This window comes from Schistocerca americana, unplaced genomic scaffold (genome assembly GCF_021461395.2).
Source record: "Schistocerca americana isolate TAMUIC-IGC-003095 unplaced genomic scaffold, iqSchAmer2.1 HiC_scaffold_1056, whole genome shotgun sequence".
Classification (NCBI taxonomy): domain Eukaryota; kingdom Metazoa; phylum Arthropoda; class Insecta; order Orthoptera; family Acrididae; genus Schistocerca; species Schistocerca americana.
Window position 1 is genome coordinate 25,023 of NW_025725108.1, and position 18,389 is coordinate 43,411.

At 55.1% G+C, this 18,389-nt stretch overlaps 43 non-coding genes across 43 annotated transcripts; 35 read left to right on the forward strand and 8 right to left on the reverse strand.

Moving 5' to 3' along the window:
* Positions 1-27: 27 nt before the first annotated feature.
* Positions 28-100, forward strand: Trnam-cau. The gene has a single exon. It is a non-coding gene; the product is annotated as a tRNA-Met (tRNA).
* Positions 101-405: 305 nt separating this feature from the next.
* Trnae-uuc lies at positions 406-477 on the forward strand. Its single transcript has one exon. It is a non-coding gene; the product is annotated as a tRNA-Glu (tRNA).
* Positions 478-675: 198 nt separating this feature from the next.
* Trnai-aau lies at positions 676-749 on the forward strand. The gene has a single exon. It is a non-coding gene; the product is annotated as a tRNA-Ile (tRNA).
* Positions 750-1,318: 569 nt separating this feature from the next.
* On the reverse strand, positions 1,319-1,390 carry Trnag-ucc. The gene has a single exon. It is a non-coding gene; the product is annotated as a tRNA-Gly (tRNA).
* A 350-nt stretch (positions 1,391-1,740) lies between these two features.
* Positions 1,741-1,811, forward strand: Trnag-gcc. The gene has a single exon. It is a non-coding gene; the product is annotated as a tRNA-Gly (tRNA).
* A 379-nt stretch (positions 1,812-2,190) lies between these two features.
* On the forward strand, positions 2,191-2,263 carry Trnam-cau. Its single transcript has one exon. It is a non-coding gene; the product is annotated as a tRNA-Met (tRNA).
* Positions 2,264-2,567: 304 nt separating this feature from the next.
* On the forward strand, positions 2,568-2,639 carry Trnae-uuc. The gene has a single exon. It is a non-coding gene; the product is annotated as a tRNA-Glu (tRNA).
* A 198-nt stretch (positions 2,640-2,837) lies between these two features.
* On the forward strand, positions 2,838-2,911 carry Trnai-aau. The gene has a single exon. It is a non-coding gene; the product is annotated as a tRNA-Ile (tRNA).
* A 569-nt stretch (positions 2,912-3,480) lies between these two features.
* Positions 3,481-3,552, reverse strand: Trnag-ucc. The gene has a single exon. It is a non-coding gene; the product is annotated as a tRNA-Gly (tRNA).
* Positions 3,553-3,893: 341 nt separating this feature from the next.
* Trnag-gcc lies at positions 3,894-3,964 on the forward strand. Its single transcript has one exon. It is a non-coding gene; the product is annotated as a tRNA-Gly (tRNA).
* Positions 3,965-4,344: 380 nt separating this feature from the next.
* On the forward strand, positions 4,345-4,417 carry Trnam-cau. The gene has a single exon. It is a non-coding gene; the product is annotated as a tRNA-Met (tRNA).
* A 305-nt stretch (positions 4,418-4,722) lies between these two features.
* Positions 4,723-4,794, forward strand: Trnae-uuc. Its single transcript has one exon. It is a non-coding gene; the product is annotated as a tRNA-Glu (tRNA).
* Positions 4,795-4,992: 198 nt separating this feature from the next.
* On the forward strand, positions 4,993-5,066 carry Trnai-aau. The gene has a single exon. It is a non-coding gene; the product is annotated as a tRNA-Ile (tRNA).
* A 569-nt stretch (positions 5,067-5,635) lies between these two features.
* Trnag-ucc lies at positions 5,636-5,707 on the reverse strand. Its single transcript has one exon. It is a non-coding gene; the product is annotated as a tRNA-Gly (tRNA).
* A 341-nt stretch (positions 5,708-6,048) lies between these two features.
* Positions 6,049-6,119, forward strand: Trnag-gcc. The gene has a single exon. It is a non-coding gene; the product is annotated as a tRNA-Gly (tRNA).
* A 381-nt stretch (positions 6,120-6,500) lies between these two features.
* On the forward strand, positions 6,501-6,573 carry Trnam-cau. The gene has a single exon. It is a non-coding gene; the product is annotated as a tRNA-Met (tRNA).
* A 305-nt stretch (positions 6,574-6,878) lies between these two features.
* On the forward strand, positions 6,879-6,950 carry Trnae-uuc. Its single transcript has one exon. It is a non-coding gene; the product is annotated as a tRNA-Glu (tRNA).
* Positions 6,951-7,148: 198 nt separating this feature from the next.
* Trnai-aau lies at positions 7,149-7,222 on the forward strand. The gene has a single exon. It is a non-coding gene; the product is annotated as a tRNA-Ile (tRNA).
* A 569-nt stretch (positions 7,223-7,791) lies between these two features.
* On the reverse strand, positions 7,792-7,863 carry Trnag-ucc. The gene has a single exon. It is a non-coding gene; the product is annotated as a tRNA-Gly (tRNA).
* Positions 7,864-8,204: 341 nt separating this feature from the next.
* Positions 8,205-8,275, forward strand: Trnag-gcc. Its single transcript has one exon. It is a non-coding gene; the product is annotated as a tRNA-Gly (tRNA).
* Positions 8,276-8,655: 380 nt separating this feature from the next.
* Positions 8,656-8,728, forward strand: Trnam-cau. Its single transcript has one exon. It is a non-coding gene; the product is annotated as a tRNA-Met (tRNA).
* A 305-nt stretch (positions 8,729-9,033) lies between these two features.
* Positions 9,034-9,105, forward strand: Trnae-uuc. The gene has a single exon. It is a non-coding gene; the product is annotated as a tRNA-Glu (tRNA).
* Positions 9,106-9,303: 198 nt separating this feature from the next.
* Positions 9,304-9,377, forward strand: Trnai-aau. Its single transcript has one exon. It is a non-coding gene; the product is annotated as a tRNA-Ile (tRNA).
* A 569-nt stretch (positions 9,378-9,946) lies between these two features.
* Positions 9,947-10,018, reverse strand: Trnag-ucc. The gene has a single exon. It is a non-coding gene; the product is annotated as a tRNA-Gly (tRNA).
* A 341-nt stretch (positions 10,019-10,359) lies between these two features.
* Trnag-gcc lies at positions 10,360-10,430 on the forward strand. Its single transcript has one exon. It is a non-coding gene; the product is annotated as a tRNA-Gly (tRNA).
* A 380-nt stretch (positions 10,431-10,810) lies between these two features.
* Positions 10,811-10,883, forward strand: Trnam-cau. Its single transcript has one exon. It is a non-coding gene; the product is annotated as a tRNA-Met (tRNA).
* A 305-nt stretch (positions 10,884-11,188) lies between these two features.
* Trnae-uuc lies at positions 11,189-11,260 on the forward strand. Its single transcript has one exon. It is a non-coding gene; the product is annotated as a tRNA-Glu (tRNA).
* Positions 11,261-11,458: 198 nt separating this feature from the next.
* On the forward strand, positions 11,459-11,532 carry Trnai-aau. The gene has a single exon. It is a non-coding gene; the product is annotated as a tRNA-Ile (tRNA).
* A 569-nt stretch (positions 11,533-12,101) lies between these two features.
* On the reverse strand, positions 12,102-12,173 carry Trnag-ucc. Its single transcript has one exon. It is a non-coding gene; the product is annotated as a tRNA-Gly (tRNA).
* Positions 12,174-12,514: 341 nt separating this feature from the next.
* On the forward strand, positions 12,515-12,585 carry Trnag-gcc. Its single transcript has one exon. It is a non-coding gene; the product is annotated as a tRNA-Gly (tRNA).
* Positions 12,586-12,965: 380 nt separating this feature from the next.
* Positions 12,966-13,038, forward strand: Trnam-cau. The gene has a single exon. It is a non-coding gene; the product is annotated as a tRNA-Met (tRNA).
* Positions 13,039-13,343: 305 nt separating this feature from the next.
* Trnae-uuc lies at positions 13,344-13,415 on the forward strand. Its single transcript has one exon. It is a non-coding gene; the product is annotated as a tRNA-Glu (tRNA).
* A 198-nt stretch (positions 13,416-13,613) lies between these two features.
* Positions 13,614-13,687, forward strand: Trnai-aau. Its single transcript has one exon. It is a non-coding gene; the product is annotated as a tRNA-Ile (tRNA).
* A 569-nt stretch (positions 13,688-14,256) lies between these two features.
* Positions 14,257-14,328, reverse strand: Trnag-ucc. The gene has a single exon. It is a non-coding gene; the product is annotated as a tRNA-Gly (tRNA).
* A 342-nt stretch (positions 14,329-14,670) lies between these two features.
* Trnag-gcc lies at positions 14,671-14,741 on the forward strand. Its single transcript has one exon. It is a non-coding gene; the product is annotated as a tRNA-Gly (tRNA).
* Positions 14,742-15,121: 380 nt separating this feature from the next.
* On the forward strand, positions 15,122-15,194 carry Trnam-cau. The gene has a single exon. It is a non-coding gene; the product is annotated as a tRNA-Met (tRNA).
* A 305-nt stretch (positions 15,195-15,499) lies between these two features.
* On the forward strand, positions 15,500-15,571 carry Trnae-uuc. The gene has a single exon. It is a non-coding gene; the product is annotated as a tRNA-Glu (tRNA).
* Positions 15,572-15,769: 198 nt separating this feature from the next.
* On the forward strand, positions 15,770-15,843 carry Trnai-aau. The gene has a single exon. It is a non-coding gene; the product is annotated as a tRNA-Ile (tRNA).
* A 569-nt stretch (positions 15,844-16,412) lies between these two features.
* Trnag-ucc lies at positions 16,413-16,484 on the reverse strand. The gene has a single exon. It is a non-coding gene; the product is annotated as a tRNA-Gly (tRNA).
* Positions 16,485-16,825: 341 nt separating this feature from the next.
* Trnag-gcc lies at positions 16,826-16,896 on the forward strand. Its single transcript has one exon. It is a non-coding gene; the product is annotated as a tRNA-Gly (tRNA).
* Positions 16,897-17,276: 380 nt separating this feature from the next.
* On the forward strand, positions 17,277-17,349 carry Trnam-cau. Its single transcript has one exon. It is a non-coding gene; the product is annotated as a tRNA-Met (tRNA).
* Positions 17,350-17,654: 305 nt separating this feature from the next.
* On the forward strand, positions 17,655-17,726 carry Trnae-uuc. The gene has a single exon. It is a non-coding gene; the product is annotated as a tRNA-Glu (tRNA).
* Positions 17,727-17,924: 198 nt separating this feature from the next.
* Trnai-aau lies at positions 17,925-17,998 on the forward strand. Its single transcript has one exon. It is a non-coding gene; the product is annotated as a tRNA-Ile (tRNA).
* Positions 17,999-18,389: the final 391 nt, after the last annotated feature.

Sequence of the window (18,389 nt, forward strand, 5' to 3'; positions counted from 1 at the left end):
AGTTTCCGGGACAAGCGGTGCACCCGTGCCTCGGTAGCGCAGTAGGCAGCGCGTAAGTCTCATAATCTTAAGGTCGTGAGTTCGATCCTCACCCGGGGCATTTAGTTTTCTGTGACTGATGGTGGTGCTGTTGCTAAGGCGCCAACGTATTTCTTGTTTGTTATCCACAACGTTTCAACGCTTCAGCGGGAAAATGTTCACTTCCTGTTATTGCTACTTACAGCTTCCCTTTTCCTCTTCTCCCAGCAGAGCATGAAGCCAAAAGCATTGCTCTGCGACGTTTGAGGTGCGCGCCTTGCCAGTCAGTATGTGCAAAGATGTTCGCAAAGAGAGAGGGGCGCCGACGCGGCACTCGACGCGAAATGCGACAAGCGACCGTACGAACGGTCGAACGGAACGGCCACATCCGATGTGGTCTAGTGGCTAGGATACCTGGCTTTCACCCAGGAGGCCCGGGTTCGATTCCCGGTACCGGAACGGAATTTTTTCCACACGAATCGTGACAAGTTTGAGCTGTCCGAGCGGCCGTTTCCCGTCCTGCTCGCAATGTAGCTACTGTTTCGTGACCGTCAGCAGAATATAGACTAGGGAAGCAGACACACGACGACCATAGAAATGGTGTATGGCTTCATGCCACCTGTTTCCAGCGTAGGGCTGAGCAAACGCATCTGCCCAGGCCCGTTAGCTCAGTTGGTTAGAGCGTCGTGCTAATAACGCGAAGGTCGTGGGTTCGATCCCCCCACGGGCCACTACTCTTTTACTACTACGAAAAGGCAGCGCCGATTTCAGCTGGCGAGTGTGATGACCAAAAGATCATCACCCTGCGTGGAAGTTGATAGAGGATCCGAACCCGACTCGTCGGGAAGCGCTACAGCATTCACTCGGCAATGGCCATAATATCTTGAATACACTGGTTCTCAACCGATAAAGAGAAAATGAAAGAAAATGTCCGATTGCCGATGCGTACCAACTTTGGCCCTTGTTAGTACTTGGGCGGGTGAGCGCATGGGAACACAGGGCACTATTGGCACTTTTACTTCCTATTTTTGTTTCTCCTTTCTTTTCGGAGCTACAGCCCGATTCGGTCAGGGAGACGCCACCGTGAAATGAAGGGGGCGTGCTGTGTGTCCATCGCCTCGCCTCTCCTTACCTCTCTCAGTCGTTTCTCGTGCTTGTCGTTTTGATATAGGCCGATTTGAGAGCGTCAGCTCTCGCGTCAGCTGAGCAAAGTCGAGACAAGTCGAGACACACTAAGGGCTGGTATGCAGCGAGTAAGAGGGCGTGGCAAAAGTACTCATACGCGAAATTAAAAGCCTGCTGCGGCGGCCGGGAATCGAACCCGGATCAACTGCTTGGAAGGCAACTATGCTGACCATTACACCACCACCGCACAACCGCACAAACCGAGCGCCCCGCCTCCGCGCTGTGTCGGCGTCCCGCCTGTCGGCAGCGGCCGAAGGTGATCATACCTGGCAGGCGCATTTCGAGGTAGGCTAGGGGAGCACATCCACACGCATTCGGACAGCGTATCCGCGCACATTTCGCATCCTTTGGCAAGAGTCGGCGCCGGCGACGCAAGAGTACGCAGAGGACCGCGTTCTGGCGGCATTTTTAAGCAGTGCAGTGCAGGATTCAGCGTCTGCAGCATCTTCTCCACAGAATGCTACGGCGCTTGACAGCAGTCCCACTTTCCCTTGAGACATCTGCTCGGGAAGCAGCGTGAGGTTACCGCTGGCCCGAGCATCGGTGGTTCAGTGGTAGAATGCTCGCCTGCCACGCGGGCGGCCCGGGTTCGATTCCCGGCCGATGCATCGTTTTGCTTTTCCGCGATAATGCTGCCGCGTGGCTTGCGCGCTTGAGATGCACGATCCACAAGAATGTATGGCTGGGTTCCCTTGAGAAGAACCGAGAACGCAGCACTCGCGGGTCCCCGCTAGGACGCCCGCATCATGTTCTACAGACTAGCGTCGGCCTGGCCTCACAAGTTGCTGGGTCCGGGTGCCTCCGAGGCACTGAACTTTAACGACAAGGAGTGCTGCCTATCGTTGCAACAGCTGCAGCAGCACCGCAATCAACTGGGCCGGCAGTGCACGTGTAGCAACAGAACACGTTATCCAGGAAGTACAGTGTCTCTACGTCTAATATTGGGTACGGTATTTACCTAGTTTCCGGGACAAGCGGTGCACCCGTGCCTCGGTAGCGCAGTAGGCAGCGCGTAAGTCTCATAATCTTAAGGTCGTGAGTTCGATCCTCACCCGGGGCATTAGTTTTCTGTGACTGATGGTGGTGCTGTTGCTAAGGCGCCAACGTATTTCTTGTTTGTTATCCACAACGTTTCAACGCTTCAGCGGGAAAATGTTCACTTCCTGTTATTGCTACTTACAGCTTCCCTTTTCCTCTTCTCCCAGCAGAGCATGAAGCCAAAAGCATTGCTCTGCGACGTTTGAGGTGCGCGCCTTGCCAGTCAGTATGTGCAAAGATGTTCGCAAAGAGAGAGGGGCGCCGACGCGGCACTCGACGCGAAATGCGACAAGCGACCGTACGAACGGTCGAACGGAACGGCCACATCCGATGTGGTCTAGTGGCTAGGATACCTGGCTTTCACCCAGGAGGCCCGGGTTCGATTCCCGGTACCGGAACGGAATTTTTTCCACACGAATCGTGACAAGTTTGAGCTGTCCGAGCGGCCGTTTCCCGTCCTGCTCGCAATGTAGCTACTGTTTCGTGACCGTCAGCAGAATATAGACTAGGGAAGCAGACACACGACGACCATAGAAATGGTGTATGGCTTCATGCCACCTGTTTCCAGCGTAGGGCTGAGCAAACGCATCTGCCCAGGCCCGTTAGCTCAGTTGGTTAGAGCGTCGTGCTAATAACGCGAAGGTCGTGGGTTCGATCCCCCCACGGGCCACTACTCTTTTACTACTACGAAAAGGCAGCGCCGATTTCAGCTGGCGAGTGTGATGACCAAAAGATCATCACCCTGCGTGGAAGTTGATAGAGGATCCGAACCCGACTCGTCGGGAAGCGCTACAGCATTCACTCGGCAATGGCCATAATATCTTGAATACACTGGTTCTCAACCGATAAAGAGAAAATGAAAGAAAATGTCCGATTGCCGATGCGTACCAACTTTGGCCCTTGTTAGTACTTGGGCGGGTGAGCGCATGGGAACACAGGGCACTATTGGCACTTTTACTTCCTATTTTTGTTTCTCCTTTCTTTTCGGAGCTACAGCCCGATTCGGTCAGGGAGACGCCACCGTGAAATGAAGGGGGCGTGCTGTGTGTCCATCGCCTCGCCTCTCCTTACCTCTCTCAGTCGTTTCTCGTGCTTGTCGTTTTGATATAGGCCGATTTGAGAGCGTCAGCTCTCGCGTCAGCTGAGCAAAGTCGAGACAAGTCGAGACACACTAAGGGCTGGTATGCAGCGAGTAAGAGGGCGTGGCAAAAGTACTCATACGCGAAATTAAAAGCCTGCTGCGGCGGCCGGGAATCGAACCCGGATCAACTGCTTGGAAGGCAACTATGCTGACCATTACACCACCACCGCACAACCGAGCGCCCCGCCTCCGCGCTGTGTCGGCGTCCCGCCTGTCGGCAGCGGCCGAAGGTGATCATACCTGGCAGGCGCATTTCGAGGTAGGCTAGGGGAGCACATCCACACGCATTCGGACAGCGTATCCGCGCACATTTCGCATCCTTTGGCAAGAGTCGGCGCCGGCGACGCAAGAGTACGCAGAGGACCGCGTTCTGGCGGCATTTTTAAGCAGTGCAGTGCAGGATTCAGCGTCTGCAGCATCTTCTCCACAGAATGCTACGGCGCTTGACAGCAGTCCCACTTTCCCTTGAGACATCTGCTCGGGAAGCAGCGTGAGGTTACCGCTGGCCCGAGCATCGGTGGTTCAGTGGTAGAATGCTCGCCTGCCACGCGGGCGGCCCGGGTTCGATTCCCGGCCGATGCATCGTTTTGCTTTTCCCGCGATAATGCTGCCGCGTGGCTTGCGCGCTTGAGATGCACGATCCACAAGAATGTATGGCTGGGTTCCCTTGAGAAGAACCGAGAACGCAGCACTCGCGGGTCCCCGCTAGGACGCCCGCATCATGTTCTACAGACTAGCGTCGGCCTGGCCTCACAAGTTGCTGGGTCCGGGTGCCTCCGAGGCACTGAACTTTAACGACAAGGAGTGCTGCCTATCGTTGCAACAGCTGCAGCAGCACCGCAATCAACTGGGCCGGCAGTGCACGTGTAGCAACAGAACACGTTATCCAGGAAGTACAGTGTCTCTACGTCTAATATTGGGTACGGTATTTACCTAGTTTCCGGGACAAGCGGTGCACCCGTGCCTCGGTAGCGCAGTAGGCAGCGCGTAAGTCTCATAATCTTAAGGTCGTGAGTTCGATCCTCACCCGGGGCATTTAGTTTTCTGTGACTGATGGTGGTGCTGTTGCTAAGGCGCCAACGTATTTCTTGTTTGTTATCCACAACGTTTCAACGCTTCAGCGGGAAAATGTTCACTTCCTGTTATTGCTACTTACAGCTTCCCTTTTCCTCTTCTCCCAGCAGAGCATGAAGCCAAAAGCATTGCTCTGCGACGTTTGAGGTGCGCGCCTTGCCAGTCAGTATGTGCAAAGATGTTCGCAAAGAGAGAGGGGCGCCGACGCGGCACTCGACGCGAAATGCGACAAGCGACCGTACGAACGGTCGAACGGAACGGCCACATCCGATGTGGTCTAGTGGCTAGGATACCTGGCTTTCACCCAGGAGGCCCGGGTTCGATTCCCGGTACCGGAACGGAATTTTTTCCACACGAATCGTGACAAGTTTGAGCTGTCCGAGCGGCCGTTTCCCGTCCTGCTCGCAATGTAGCTACTGTTTCGTGACCGTCAGCAGAATATAGACTAGGGAAGCAGACACACGACGACCATAGAAATGGTGTATGGCTTCATGCCACCTGTTTCCAGCGTAGGGCTGAGCAAACGCATCTGCCCAGGCCCGTTAGCTCAGTTGGTTAGAGCGTCGTGCTAATAACGCGAAGGTCGTGGGTTCGATCCCCCCACGGGCCACTACTCTTTTACTACTACGAAAAGGCAGCGCCGATTTCAGCTGGCGAGTGTGATGACCAAAAGATCATCACCCTGCGTGGAAGTTGATAGAGGATCCGAACCCGACTCGTCGGGAAGCGCTACAGCATTCACTCGGCAATGGCCATAATATCTTGAATACACTGGTTCTCAACCGATAAAGAGAAAATGAAAGAAAATGTCCGATTGCCGATGCGTACCAACTTTGGCCCTTGTTAGTACTTGGGCGGGTGAGCGCATGGGAACACAGGGCACTATTGGCACTTTTACTTCCTATTTTTGTTTCTCCTTTCTTTTCGGAGCTACAGCCCGATTCGGTCAGGGAGACGCCACCGTGAAATGAAGGGGGCGTGCTGTGTGTCCATCGCCTCGCCTCTCCTTACCTCTCTCAGTCGTTTCTCGTGCTTGTCGTTTTGATATAGGCCGATTTGAGAGCGTCAGCTCTCGCGTCAGCTGAGCAAAGTCGAGACAAGTCGAGACACACTAAGGGCTGGTATGCAGCGAGTAAGAGGGCGTGGCAAAAGTACTCATACGCGAAATTAAAAGCCTGCTGCGGCGGCCGGGAATCGAACCCGGATCAACTGCTTGGAAGGCAACTATGCTGACCATTACACCACCACCGCACAACCGAGCGCCCCGCCTCCGCGCTGTGTCGGCGTCCCGCCTGTCGGCAGCGGCCGAAGGTGATCATACCTGGCAGGCGCATTTCGAGGTAGGCTAGGGGAGCACATCCACACGCATTCGGACAGCGTATCCGCGCACATTTCGCATCCTTTGGCAAGAGTCGGCGCCGGCGACGCAAGAGTACGCAGAGGACCGCGTTCTGGCGGCATTTTTAAGCAGTGCAGTGCAGGATTCAGCGTCTGCAGCATCTTCTCCACAGAATGCTACGGCGCTTGACAGCAGTCCCACTTTCCCTTGAGACATCTGCTCGGGAAGCAGCGTGAGGTTACCGCTGGCCCGAGCATCGGTGGTTCAGTGGTAGAATGCTCGCCTGCCACGCGGGCGGCCCGGGTTCGATTCCCGGCCGATGCATCGTTTTTGCTTTTCCCGCGATAATGCTGCCGCGTGGCTTGCGCGCTTGAGATGCACGATCCACAAGAATGTATGGCTGGGTTCCCTTGAGAAGAACCGAGAACGCAGCACTCGCGGGTCCCCGCTAGGACGCCCGCATCATGTTCTACAGACTAGCGTCGGCCTGGCCTCACAAGTTGCTGGGTCCGGGTGCCTCCGAGGCACTGAACTTTAACGACAAGGAGTGCTGCCTATCGTTGCAACAGCTGCAGCAGCACCGCAATCAACTGGGCCGGCAGTGCACGTGTAGCAACAGAACACGTTATCCAGGAAGTACAGTGTCTCTACGTCTAATATTGGGTACGGTATTTACCTAGTTTCCGGGACAAGCGGTGCACCCGTGCCTCGGTAGCGCAGTAGGCAGCGCGTAAGTCTCATAATCTTAAGGTCGTGAGTTCGATCCTCACCCGGGGCATTTAGTTTTCTGTGACTGATGGTGGTGCTGTTGCTAAGGCGCCAACGTATTTCTTGTTTGTTATCCACAACGTTTCAACGCTTCAGCGGGAAAATGTTCACTTCCTGTTATTGCTACTTACAGCTTCCCTTTTCCTCTTCTCCCAGCAGAGCATGAAGCCAAAAGCATTGCTCTGCGACGTTTGAGGTGCGCGCCTTGCCAGTCAGTATGTGCAAAGATGTTCGCAAAGAGAGAGGGGCGCCGACGCGGCACTCGACGCGAAATGCGACAAGCGACCGTACGAACGGTCGAACGGAACGGCCACATCCGATGTGGTCTAGTGGCTAGGATACCTGGCTTTCACCCAGGAGGCCCGGGTTCGATTCCCGGTACCGGAACGGAATTTTTTCCACACGAATCGTGACAAGTTTGAGCTGTCCGAGCGGCCGTTTCCCGTCCTGCTCGCAATGTAGCTACTGTTTCGTGACCGTCAGCAGAATATAGACTAGGGAAGCAGACACACGACGACCATAGAAATGGTGTATGGCTTCATGCCACCTGTTTCCAGCGTAGGGCTGAGCAAACGCATCTGCCCAGGCCCGTTAGCTCAGTTGGTTAGAGCGTCGTGCTAATAACGCGAAGGTCGTGGGTTCGATCCCCCCACGGGCCACTACTCTTTTACTACTACGAAAAGGCAGCGCCGATTTCAGCTGGCGAGTGTGATGACCAAAAGATCATCACCCTGCGTGGAAGTTGATAGAGGATCCGAACCCGACTCGTCGGGAAGCGCTACAGCATTCACTCGGCAATGGCCATAATATCTTGAATACACTGGTTCTCAACCGATAAAGAGAAAATGAAAGAAAATGTCCGATTGCCGATGCGTACCAACTTTGGCCCTTGTTAGTACTTGGGCGGGTGAGCGCATGGGAACACAGGGCACTATTGGCACTTTTACTTCCTATTTTTGTTTCTCCTTTCTTTTCGGAGCTACAGCCCGATTCGGTCAGGGAGACGCCACCGTGAAATGAAGGGGGCGTGCTGTGTGTCCATCGCCTCGCCTCTCCTTACCTCTCTCAGTCGTTTCTCGTGCTTGTCGTTTTGATATAGGCCGATTTGAGAGCGTCAGCTCTCGCGTCAGCTGAGCAAAGTCGAGACAAGTCGAGACACACTAAGGGCTGGTATGCAGCGAGTAAGAGGGCGTGGCAAAAGTACTCATACGCGAAATTAAAAGCCTGCTGCGGCGGCCGGGAATCGAACCCGGATCAACTGCTTGGAAGGCAACTATGCTGACCATTACACCACCACCGCACAACCGAGCGCCCCGCCTCCGCGCTGTGTCGGCGTCCCGCCTGTCGGCAGCGGCCGAAGGTGATCATACCTGGCAGGCGCATTTCGAGGTAGGCTAGGGGAGCACATCCACACGCATTCGGACAGCGTATCCGCGCACATTTCGCATCCTTTGGCAAGAGTCGGCGCCGGCGACGCAAGAGTACGCAGAGGACCGCGTTCTGGCGGCATTTTTAAGCAGTGCAGTGCAGGATTCAGCGTCTGCAGCATCTTCTCCACAGAATGCTACGGCGCTTGACAGCAGTCCCACTTTCCCTTGAGACATCTGCTCGGGAAGCAGCGTGAGGTTACCGCTGGCCCGAGCATCGGTGGTTCAGTGGTAGAATGCTCGCCTGCCACGCGGGCGGCCCGGGTTCGATTCCCGGCCGATGCATCGTTTTGCTTTTCCCGCGATAATGCTGCCGCGTGGCTTGCGCGCTTGAGATGCACGATCCACAAGAATGTATGGCTGGGTTCCCTTGAGAAGAACCGAGAACGCAGCACTCGCGGGTCCCCGCTAGGACGCCCGCATCATGTTCTACAGACTAGCGTCGGCCTGGCCTCACAAGTTGCTGGGTCCGGGTGCCTCCGAGGCACTGAACTTTAACGACAAGGAGTGCTGCCTATCGTTGCAACAGCTGCAGCAGCACCGCAATCAACTGGGCCGGCAGTGCACGTGTAGCAACAGAACACGTTATCCAGGAAGTACAGTGTCTCTACGTCTAATATTGGGTACGGTATTTACCTAGTTTCCGGGACAAGCGGTGCACCCGTGCCTCGGTAGCGCAGTAGGCAGCGCGTAAGTCTCATAATCTTAAGGTCGTGAGTTCGATCCTCACCCGGGGCATTTAGTTTTCTGTGACTGATGGTGGTGCTGTTGCTAAGGCGCCAACGTATTTCTTGTTTGTTATCCACAACGTTTCAACGCTTCAGCGGGAAAATGTTCACTTCCTGTTATTGCTACTTACAGCTTCCCTTTTCCTCTTCTCCCAGCAGAGCATGAAGCCAAAAGCATTGCTCTGCGACGTTTGAGGTGCGCGCCTTGCCAGTCAGTATGTGCAAAGATGTTCGCAAAGAGAGAGGGGCGCCGACGCGGCACTCGACGCGAAATGCGACAAGCGACCGTACGAACGGTCGAACGGAACGGCCACATCCGATGTGGTCTAGTGGCTAGGATACCTGGCTTTCACCCAGGAGGCCCGGGTTCGATTCCCGGTACCGGAACGGAATTTTTTCCACACGAATCGTGACAAGTTTGAGCTGTCCGAGCGGCCGTTTCCCGTCCTGCTCGCAATGTAGCTACTGTTTCGTGACCGTCAGCAGAATATAGACTAGGGAAGCAGACACACGACGACCATAGAAATGGTGTATGGCTTCATGCCACCTGTTTCCAGCGTAGGGCTGAGCAAACGCATCTGCCCAGGCCCGTTAGCTCAGTTGGTTAGAGCGTCGTGCTAATAACGCGAAGGTCGTGGGTTCGATCCCCCCACGGGCCACTACTCTTTTACTACTACGAAAAGGCAGCGCCGATTTCAGCTGGCGAGTGTGATGACCAAAAGATCATCACCCTGCGTGGAAGTTGATAGAGGATCCGAACCCGACTCGTCGGGAAGCGCTACAGCATTCACTCGGCAATGGCCATAATATCTTGAATACACTGGTTCTCAACCGATAAAGAGAAAATGAAAGAAAATGTCCGATTGCCGATGCGTACCAACTTTGGCCCTTGTTAGTACTTGGGCGGGTGAGCGCATGGGAACACAGGGCACTATTGGCACTTTTACTTCCTATTTTTGTTTCTCCTTTCTTTTCGGAGCTACAGCCCGATTCGGTCAGGGAGACGCCACCGTGAAATGAAGGGGGCGTGCTGTGTGTCCATCGCCTCGCCTCTCCTTACCTCTCTCAGTCGTTTCTCGTGCTTGTCGTTTTGATATAGGCCGATTTGAGAGCGTCAGCTCTCGCGTCAGCTGAGCAAAGTCGAGACAAGTCGAGACACACTAAGGGCTGGTATGCAGCGAGTAAGAGGGCGTGGCAAAAGTACTCATACGCGAAATTAAAAGCCTGCTGCGGCGGCCGGGAATCGAACCCGGATCAACTGCTTGGAAGGCAACTATGCTGACCATTACACCACCACCGCACAACCGAGCGCCCCGCCTCCGCGCTGTGTCGGCGTCCCGCCTGTCGGCAGCGGCCGAAGGTGATCATACCTGGCAGGCGCATTTCGAGGTAGGCTAGGGGAGCACATCCACACGCATTCGGACAGCGTATCCGCGCACATTTCGCATCCTTTGGCAAGAGTCGGCGCCGGCGACGCAAGAGTACGCAGAGGACCGCGTTCTGGCGGCATTTTTAAGCAGTGCAGTGCAGGATTCAGCGTCTGCAGCATCTTCTCCACAGAATGCTACGGCGCTTGACAGCAGTCCCACTTTCCCTTGAGACATCTGCTCGGGAAGCAGCGTGAGGTTACCGCTGGCCCGAGCATCGGTGGTTCAGTGGTAGAATGCTCGCCTGCCACGCGGGCGGCCCGGGTTCGATTCCCGGCCGATGCATCGTTTTGCTTTTCCCGCGATAATGCTGCCGCGTGGCTTGCGCGCTTGAGATGCACGATCCACAAGAATGTATGGCTGGGTTCCCTTGAGAAGAACCGAGAACGCAGCACTCGCGGGTCCCCGCTAGGACGCCCGCATCATGTTCTACAGACTAGCGTCGGCCTGGCCTCACAAGTTGCTGGGTCCGGGTGCCTCCGAGGCACTGAACTTTAACGACAAGGAGTGCTGCCTATCGTTGCAACAGCTGCAGCAGCACCGCAATCAACTGGGCCGGCAGTGCACGTGTAGCAACAGAACACGTTATCCAGGAAGTACAGTGTCTCTACGTCTAATATTGGGTACGGTATTTACCTAGTTTCCGGGACAAGCGGTGCACCCGTGCCTCGGTAGCGCAGTAGGCAGCGCGTAAGTCTCATAATCTTAAGGTCGTGAGTTCGATCCTCACCCGGGGCATTTAGTTTTCTGTGACTGATGGTGGTGCTGTTGCTAAGGCGCCAACGTATTTCTTGTTTGTTATCCACAACGTTTCAACGCTTCAGCGGGAAAATGTTCACTTCCTGTTATTGCTACTTACAGCTTCCCTTTTCCTCTTCTCCCAGCAGAGCATGAAGCCAAAAGCATTGCTCTGCGACGTTTGAGGTGCGCGCCTTGCCAGTCAGTATGTGCAAAGATGTTCGCAAAGAGAGAGGGGCGCCGACGCGGCACTCGACGCGAAATGCGACAAGCGACCGTACGAACGGTCGAACGGAACGGCCACATCCGATGTGGTCTAGTGGCTAGGATACCTGGCTTTCACCCAGGAGGCCCGGGTTCGATTCCCGGTACCGGAACGGAATTTTTTCCACACGAATCGTGACAAGTTTGAGCTGTCCGAGCGGCCGTTTCCCGTCCTGCTCGCAATGTAGCTACTGTTTCGTGACCGTCAGCAGAATATAGACTAGGGAAGCAGACACACGACGACCATAGAAATGGTGTATGGCTTCATGCCACCTGTTTCCAGCGTAGGGCTGAGCAAACGCATCTGCCCAGGCCCGTTAGCTCAGTTGGTTAGAGCGTCGTGCTAATAACGCGAAGGTCGTGGGTTCGATCCCCCCACGGGCCACTACTCTTTTACTACTACGAAAAGGCAGCGCCGATTTCAGCTGGCGAGTGTGATGACCAAAAGATCATCACCCTGCGTGGAAGTTGATAGAGGATCCGAACCCGACTCGTCGGGAAGCGCTACAGCATTCACTCGGCAATGGCCATAATATCTTGAATACACTGGTTCTCAACCGATAAAGAGAAAATGAAAGAAAATGTCCGATTGCCGATGCGTACCAACTTTGGCCCTTGTTAGTACTTGGGCGGGTGAGCGCATGGGAACACAGGGCACTATTGGCACTTTTACTTCCTATTTTTGTTTCTCCTTTCTTTTCGGAGCTACAGCCCGATTCGGTCAGGGAGACGCCACCGTGAAATGAAGGGGGCGTGCTGTGTGTCCATCGCCTCGCCTCTCCTTACCTCTCTCAGTCGTTTCTCGTGCTTGTCGTTTTGATATAGGCCGATTTGAGAGCGTCAGCTCTCGCGTCAGCTGAGCAAAGTCGAGACAAGTCGAGACACACTAAGGGCTGGTATGCAGCGAGTAAGAGGGCGTGGCAAAAGTACTCATACGCGAAATTAAAAGCCTGCTGCGGCGGCCGGGAATCGAACCCGGATCAACTGCTTGGAAGGCAACTATGCTGACCATTACACCACCACCGCACAACCGAGCGCCCCGCCTCCGCGCTGTGTCGGCGTCCCGCCTGTCGGCAGCGGCCGAAGGTGATCATACCTGGCAGGCGCATTTCGAGGTAGGCTAGGGGAGCACATCCACACGCATTCGGACAGCGTATCCGCGCACATTTCGCATCCTTTGGCAAGAGTCGGCGCCGGCGACGCAAGAGTACGCAGAGGACCGCGTTCTGGCGGCATTTTTAAGCAGTGCAGTGCAGGATTCAGCGTCTGCAGCATCTTCTCCACAGAATGCTACGGCGCTTGACAGCAGTCCCACTTTCCCTTGAGACATCTGCTCGGGAAGCAGCGTGAGGTTACCGCTGGCCCGAGCATCGGTGGTTCAGTGGTAGAATGCTCGCCTGCCACGCGGGCGGCCCGGGTTCGATTCCCGGCCGATGCATCGTTTTGCTTTTCCCGCGATAATGCTGCCGCGTGGCTTGCGCGCTTGAGATGCACGATCCACAAGAATGTATGGCTGGGTTCCCTTGAGAAGAACCGAGAACGCAGCACTCGCGGGTCCCCGCTAGGACGCCCGCATCATGTTCTACAGACTAGCGTCGGCCTGGCCTCACAAGTTGCTGGGTCCGGGTGCCTCCGAGGCACTGAACTTTAACGACAAGGAGTGCTGCCTATCGTTGCAACAGCTGCAGCAGCACCGCAATCAACTGGGCCGGCAGTGCACGTGTAGCAACAGAACACGTTATCCAGGAAGTACAGTGTCTCTACGTCTAATATTGGGTACGGTATTTACCTAGTTTCCGGGACAAGCGGTGCACCCGTGCCTCGGTAGCGCAGTAGGCAGCGCGTAAGTCTCATAATCTTAAGGTCGTGAGTTCGATCCTCACCCGGGGCATTTAGTTTTCTGTGACTGATGGTGGTGCTGTTGCTAAGGCGCCAACGTATTTCTTGTTTGTTATCCACAACGTTTCAACGCTTCAGCGGGAAAATGTTCACTTCCTGTTATTGCTACTTACAGCTTCCCTTTTCCTCTTCTCCCAGCAGAGCATGAAGCCAAAAGCATTGCTCTGCGACGTTTGAGGTGCGCGCCTTGCCAGTCAGTATGTGCAAAGATGTTCGCAAAGAGAGAGGGGCGCCGACGCGGCACTCGACGCGAAATGCGACAAGCGACCGTACGAACGGTCGAACGGAACGGCCACATCCGATGTGGTCTAGTGGCTAGGATACCTGGCTTTCACCCAGGAGGCCCGGGTTCGATTCCCGGTACCGGAACGGAATTTTTTCCACACGAATCGTGACAAGTTTGAGCTGTCCGAGCGGCCGTTTCCCGTCCTGCTCGCAATGTAGCTACTGTTTCGTGACCGTCAGCAGAATATAGACTAGGGAAGCAGACACACGACGACCATAGAAATGGTGTATGGCTTCATGCCACCTGTTTCCAGCGTAGGGCTGAGCAAACGCATCTGCCCAGGCCCGTTAGCTCAGTTGGTTAGAGCGTCGTGCTAATAACGCGAAGGTCGTGGGTTCGATCCCCCCACGGGCCACTACTCTTTTACTACTACGAAAAGGCAGCGCCGATTTCAGCTGGCGAGTGTGATGACCAAAAGATCATCACCCTGCGTGGAAGTTGATAGAGGATCCGAACCCGACTCGTCGGGAAGCGCTACAGCATTCACTCGGCAATGGCCATAATATCTTGAATACACTGGTTCTCAACCGATAAAGAGAAAATGAAAGAAAATGTCCGATTGCCGATGCGTACCAACTTTGGCCCTTGTTAGTACTTGGGCGGGTGAGCGCATGGGAACACAGGGCACTATTGGCACTTTTACTTCCTATTTTTGTTTCTCCTTTCTTTTCGGAGCTACAGCCCGATTCGGTCAGGGAGACGCCACCGTGAAATGAAGGGGGCGTGCTGTGTGTCCATCGCCTCGCCTCTCCTTACCTCTCTCAGTCGTTTCTCGTGCTTGTCGTTTTGATATAGGCCGATTTGAGAGCGTCAGCTCTCGCGTCAGCTGAGCAAAGTCGAGACAAGTCGAGACACACTAAGGGCTGGTATGCAGCGAGTAAGAGGGCGTGGCAAAAGTACTCATACGCGAAATTAAAAGCCTGCTGCGGCGGCCGGGAATCGAACCCGGATCAACTGCTTGGAAGGCAACTATGCTGACCATTACACCACCACCGCACAACCGAGCGCCCCGCCTCCGCGCTGTGTCGGCGTCCCGCCTGTCGGCAGCGGCCGAAGGTGATCATACCTGGCAGGCGCATTTCGAGGTAGGCTAGGGGAGCACATCCACACGCATTCGGACAGCGTATCCGCGCACATTTCGCATCCTTTGGCAAGAGTCGGCGCCGGCGACGCGAAGAGTACGCAGAGGACCGCGTTCTGGCGGCATTTTTAAGCAGTGCAGTGCAGGATTCAGCGTCTGCAGCATCTTCTCCACAGAATGCTACGGCGCTTGACAGCAGTCCCACTTTCCCTTGAGACATCTGCTCGGGAAGCAGCGTGAGGTTACCGCTGGCCCGAGCATCGGTGGTTCAGTGGTAGAATGCTCGCCTGCCACGCGGGCGGCCCGGGTTCGATTCCCGGCCGATGCATCGTTTTGCTTTTCCCGCGATAATGCTGCCGCGTGGCTTGCGCGCTTGAGATGCACGATCCACAAGAATGTATGGCTGGGTTCCCTTGAGAAGAACCGAGAACGCAGCACTCGCGGGTCCCCGCTAGGACGCCCGCATCATGTTCTACAGACTAGCGTCGGCCTGGCCTCACAAGTTGCTGGGTCCGGGTGCCTCCGAGGCACTGAACTTTAACGACAAGGAGTGCTGCCTATCGTTGCAACAGCTGCAGCAGCACCGCAATCAACTGGGCCGGCAGTGCACGTGTAGCAACAGAACACGTTATCCAGGAAGTACAGTGTCTCTACGTCTAATATTGGGTACGGTATTTACCTAGTTTCCGGGACAAGCGGTGCACCCGTGCCTCGGTAGCGCAGTAGGCAGCGCGTAAGTCTCATAATCTTAAGGTCGTGAGTTCGATCCTCACCCGGGGCATTTAGTTTTCTGTGACTGATGGTGGTGCTGTTGCTAAGGCGCCAACGTATTTCTTGTTTGTTATCCACAACGTTTCAACGCTTCAGCGGGAAAATGTTCACTTCCTGTTATTGCTACTTACAGCTTCCCTTTTCCTCTTCTCCCAGCAGAGCATGAAGCCAAAAGCATTGCTCTGCGACGTTTGAGGTGCGCGCCTTGCCAGTCAGTATGTGCAAAGATGTTCGCAAAGAGAGAGGGGCGCCGACGCGGCACTCGACGCGAAATGCGACAAGCGACCGTACGAACGGTCGAACGGAACGGCCACATCCGATGTGGTCTAGTGGCTAGGATACCTGGCTTTCACCCAGGAGGCCCGGGTTCGATTCCCGGTACCGGAACGGAATTTTTTCCACACGAATCGTGACAAGTTTGAGCTGTCCGAGCGGCCGTTTCCCGTCCTGCTCGCAATGTAGCTACTGTTTCGTGACCGTCAGCAGAATATAGACTAGGGAAGCAGACACACGACGACCATAGAAATGGTGTATGGCTTCATGCCACCTGTTTCCAGCGTAGGGCTGAGCAAACGCATCTGCCCAGGCCCGTTAGCTCAGTTGGTTAGAGCGTCGTGCTAATAACGCGAAGGTCGTGGGTTCGATCCCCCCACGGGCCACTACTCTTTTACTACTACGAAAAGGCAGCGCCGATTTCAGCTGGCGAGTGTGATGACCAAAAGATCATCACCCTGCGTGGAAGTTGATAGAGGATCCGAACCCGACTCGTCGGGAAGCGCTACAGCATTCACTCGGCAATGGCCATAATATCTTGAATACACTGGTTCTCAACCGATAAAGAGAAAATGAAAGAAAATGTCCGATTGCCGATGCGTACCAACTTTGGCCCTTGTTAGTACTTGGGCGGGTGAGCGCATGGGAACACAGGGCACTATTGGCACTTTTACTTCCTATTTTTGTTTCTCCTTTCTTTTCGGAGCTACAGCCCGATTCGGTCAGGGAGACGCCACCGTGAAATGAAGGGGGCGTGCTGTGTGTCCATCGCCTCGCCTCTCCTTACCTCTCTCAGTCGTTTCTCGTGCTTGTCGTTTTGATATAGGCCGATTTGAGAGCGTCAGCTCTCGCGTCAGCTGAGCAAAGTCGAGACAAGTCGAGACACACTAAGGGCTGGTATGCAGCGAGTAAGAGGGCGTGGCAAAAGTACTCATACGCGAAATTAAAAGCCTGCTGCGGCGGCCGGGAATCGAACCCGGATCAACTGCTTGGAAGGCAACTATGCTGACCATTACACCACCACCGCACAACCGAGCGCCCCGCCTCCGCGCTGTGTCGGCGTCCCGCCTGTCGGCAGCGGCCGAAGGTGATCATACCTGGCAGGCGCATTTCGAGGTAGGCTAGGGGAGCACATCCACACGCATTCGGACAGCGTATCCGCGCACATTTCGCATCCTTTGGCAAGAGTCGGCGCCGGCGACGCAAGAGTACGCAGAGGACCGCGTTCTGGCGGCATTTTTAAGCAGTGCAGTGCAGGATTCAGCGTCTGCAGCATCTTCTCCACAGAATGCTACGGCGCTTGACAGCAGTCCCACTTTCCCTTGAGACATCTGCTCGGGAAGCAGCGTGAGGTTACCGCTGGCCCGAGCATCGGTGGTTCAGTGGTAGAATGCTCGCCTGCCACGCGGGCGGCCCGGGTTCGATTCCCGGCCGATGCATCGTTTTGCTTTTCCCGCGATAATGCTGCCGCGTGGCTTGCGCGCTTGAGATGCACGATCCACAAGAATGTATGGCTGGGTTCCCTTGAGAAGAACCGAGAACGCAGCACTCGCGGGTCCCCGCTAGGACGCCCGCATCATGTTCTACAGACTAGCGTCGGCCTGGCCTCACAAGTTGCTGGGTCCGGGTGCCTCCGAGGCACTGAACTTTAACGACAAGGAGTGCTGCCTATCGTTGCAACAGCTGCAGCAGCACCGCAATCAACTGGGCCGGCAGTGCACGTGTAGCAACAGAACACGTTATCCAGGAAGTACAGTGTCTCTACGTCTAATATTGGGTACGGTATTTACCTAGTTTCCGGGACAAGCGGTGCACCCGTGCCTCGGTAGCGCAGTAGGCAGCGCGTAAGTCTCATAATCTTAAGGTCGTGAGTTCGATCCTCACCCGGGGCATTTAGTTTTCTGTGACTGATGGTGGTGCTGTTGCTAAGGCGCCAACGTATTTCTTGTTTGTTATCCACAACGTTTCAACGCTTCAGCGGGAAAATGTTCACTTCCTGTTATTGCTACTTACAGCTTCCCTTTTCCTCTTCTCCCAGCAGAGCATGAAGCCAAAAGCATTGCTCTGCGACGTTTGAGGTGCGCGCCTTGCCAGTCAGTATGTGCAAAGATGTTCGCAAAGAGAGAGGGGCGCCGACGCGGCACTCGACGCGAAATGCGACAAGCGACCGTACGAACGGTCGAACGGAACGGCCACATCCGATGTGGTCTAGTGGCTAGGATACCTGGCTTTCACCCAGGAGGCCCGGGTTCGATTCCCGGTACCGGAACGGAATTTTTTCCACACGAATCGTGACAAGTTTGAGCTGTCCGAGCGGCCGTTTCCCGTCCTGCTCGCAATGTAGCTACTGTTTCGTGACCGTCAGCAGAATATAGACTAGGGAAGCAGACACACGACGACCATAGAAATGGTGTATGGCTTCATGCCACCTGTTTCCAGCGTAGGGCTGAGCAAACGCATCTGCCCAGGCCCGTTAGCTCAGTTGGTTAGAGCGTCGTGCTAATAACGCGAAGGTCGTGGGTTCGATCCCCCCACGGGCCACTACTCTTTTACTACTACGAAAAGGCAGCGCCGATTTCAGCTGGCGAGTGTGATGACCAAAAGATCATCACCCTGCGTGGAAGTTGATAGAGGATCCGAACCCGACTCGTCGGGAAGCGCTACAGCATTCACTCGGCAATGGCCATAATATCTTGAATACACTGGTTCTCAACCGATAAAGAGAAAATGAAAGAAAATGTCCGATTGCCGATGCGTACCAACTTTGGCCCTTGTTAGTACTTGGGCGGGTGAGCGCATGGGAACACAGGGCACTATTGGCACTTTTACTTCCTATTTTTGTTTCTCCTTTCTTTTCGGAGCTACAGCCCGATTCGGTCAGGGAGACGCCACCGTGAAATGAAGGGGGCGTGCTGTGTGTCCATCGCCTCGC